The 2864-nt window shown below is 39.6% G+C and overlaps 1 protein-coding gene across 1 annotated transcript in view; it reads left to right on the forward strand.

The window, feature by feature from the left end:
• Positions 1-273: 273 nt before the first annotated feature.
• Positions 274-2864, forward strand: part of Gsdmc (gasdermin C) — a 15838-nt gene continuing 13247 nt past the window's right edge. The window contains exon 1 of the mRNA XM_050145199.1: positions 274-476. The gene's annotated coding sequence lies outside the window, so the exon portion shown is untranslated. The remainder of the gene's footprint in view (positions 477-2864) is intronic.

Raw genomic sequence — 2864 nt, forward strand, 5'->3', positions numbered from 1 at the left:
AGCAATGAGTGAAGTAACTAACACAGAGTCCGTGCAGCCATACTCTTCTCGTCTTGTAGCCACATGTCGCAATCACATGAGTCAGAAGGTGAGGGAATAGTAGTTTCCTGAAAATCGGGAACTTGACTTGTTCAGCTGGTTTCCTCAGACTCCTCCCTTCTCTGGGCCAGGAGAGTCTTGAAGGTATACCTTCAGCTGCTCTCTGGTGCTGATCTTTTGGATGGTGCATTTGAACACTAATTCTATGTTCAGAGCTTTGTTCCTAGAGAGAAGAGGTCATGTGCGCTTACATGTCCAGAATATTACATTGAAAACTGACTCAGACCTGTTAAAACAAAGGAAACAGAGTGAAGAGAATCACATTGCTTTGGTCCTGGAGTTTGTACAAGCTGTTATTGACTCAGAAGGCTCAAGGACTGAGAGGAGTCACATTCAAACTGAGCTCTCTCCAGAGGACAAAAACCTACTTCAACCTGGTAGGTGCTGCTGATGGGGCCGAAGGATTAAGGAGAGAAGGGTGTGTGGTTACAGAGGATCCTTCAGGCTGGCTTTGAACTGAGTTGATGGTTGTTCCTATGTAATGTGACTTGCAGGGAAGGAAGCATTCTTTCCTTAAGTTCTCCCTAAGAGAGTCAGTAGGGAGCTCATGAGAGCATGCAGGGGTAAAGGCTGGTCTCTGACCCATCTATGTCAGGTTTGGTGTTGGAGACATAACTGAAAATGGTCAGATGAGGACTTTTGCACAATCAGTGACAATTCTTGCTTCCTTATAGTCATATCATTCAAAATGCAGTTCCCTCTCACCGAGAATCTTGTTCTTTGCTCTAAAGAAATTGATGTAAGCAGATTACTCTTATTTAATCTTTTCTACAAAGTGCTGTAACACCTGTTGATATATGCATGTTCACGAGTATCTGCAGCCAAGGTTTTTATTTCCACGCACACATCTATGTCTCAAGCATCTTATCTCCAGGACAGTTTCTACTGTCGCATGCTGGTTTGTAAGATTGTATGATTTCATCCTTCCCTGGCTCTCAAAGTCAAGGTGCTGAGGGGTCAACTAATTTCTATTCTCCACTTGGAAATGGCACTCAGGGAAATGGCAGCACCTCCATAAAACCCATCATTATTTTTTGATTATGCAGCAATCTTGTCATCATTCCAGTGTCAGCTTTGAATATCTCTTATTTGAACATTGCTATGAATAGCATCAAAAGTAAGTCACATTCTGCTGAGGAAATTTTCGATGTCACAAATCTACTTAGATCACTCTCTGCCTTGATTATGTTCTCTTCTTTCTCATTGGTAGTACAGTTGGCCTCATGAATTCATAGACCCCGCAGTTTTGGAATTAACAGACCATTGAGTGATTATATTAAGAAAAGAGTCTAGGGATATGGCTGAGTTTGTACAGCACTTGCTGTGCAGGTGTGAGGGTCAGACTTCTAATCCCTAGAACTCACTTTCAACCCAGCTGGCAAGGTGCCCACCTGTAATCTCAGCATGTAATAGGCATGCGTATAGATATGGTGTCTTTGAGACAAGCTGACTACTCAGACTAACTGAAATGGGGAAATGGAGAGTGATTGTCAGAGTCACTCAATGATAATTACATTCCTTCATATGCACATATGTGATGTAGAATTCCCCTCTTTATATTGGGAATATGTTTTATTACCAATAGTTAATAAAGAAGCTGCTTTGGCCTATGACAAGGTAGAATATAGCTAGGCAGGAAAACTAAACTGAATGCTGGGAGGAAAAAGGTAGAGTCATACAGATGCCATGTAGCCACCCAAGAAGCAAAATGTGAGGTAACAAACTATGAGTCTCATGGTAAAATAGAACATAATAGAAATGGGTTAGTTTAAGATGCAAGAGCTAAGTAGGAATATGCTGAGCTTTTGGTGCAACAGTGTTGTAATTGATATAGCTTTTGTGTGATTATTCTGGTGTGGGTGGCCAGGAAACAAAAGTGCAGTCTCATTCTATATAATGGCACCCAACATGGGACAAGGTATATCCACATAAAGCCTAAGAAAGCTTTAGGAGAAAAAAAGGGGGGGGGGCTTCTAGACGTACAAAAATGGGAGTCAATTGGAGTTTCTTGATAGCTGCATTTTTTTTTTCAGATAGGTTCTGTTTGTTAGCCATAAGCAGAGGTGCAGCTTCTTTAAGAGACAGCTTCCTGGTTTGTACTGGCAGCATGAATAGTGGTTCTTTCAGGAAGTCCTGCTACAGAGCACTTACATGGCATTTGAAGCAGGGTGCTACAAGTTGCTTAGTGGTGACATAGACCTATTGCATCCCTAGAGCTAGGGTGGTGAACATGGTTTGCAGAGGTGGTTAAAAAAAAAAAACCTCTATTATTTTGGATATGTCAGAACCAACAGGCAAAGCTACAGTATTAGTCCTAGCCATGCCTGCTTAGCATTTTAAAAAAAAACCTATCCTGATCAGAAAATTATTACAGATACACAATAAGACAGATTCAGGCAACAAAGACAAGTAAGTCACAGTATTGAATAAATGTCTCTTTCAATTGTAGAGTTTTGGAAGTTGCTTACAATGCATCTTCTGTTTACTTAGGTAATATCATGTCCTTCTGGGGTTTTTGATCAATTTGACAATTAGATAGTTATGATTATAGTTTTCCTTAGTTATGAAAAAAGATAATTTAGATATAAAACTTTAGACTCATAAAGATAAAAAATGATAGAGTATCTTCTTTAATTTAGCCAGATCAAAATAGACTAAATATTATAATTGTAATTCTTGATTGATATCTGTTTTTTTTTAAATATAATTTTTTTATTGAAAAAAAAAAGATTTCTGCCTCCTCCCCGCCTCCCATTTCCCTCCCC

The sequence above is a fragment of the Alexandromys fortis genome, unplaced genomic scaffold (assembly GCF_014885135.2).
Source record: "Alexandromys fortis isolate MF-2015 unplaced genomic scaffold, M_Fortis_MF-2015_v1.1 scaffold_2_1_26212458, whole genome shotgun sequence".
NCBI classification, from domain to species: domain Eukaryota; kingdom Metazoa; phylum Chordata; class Mammalia; order Rodentia; family Cricetidae; genus Alexandromys; species Alexandromys fortis.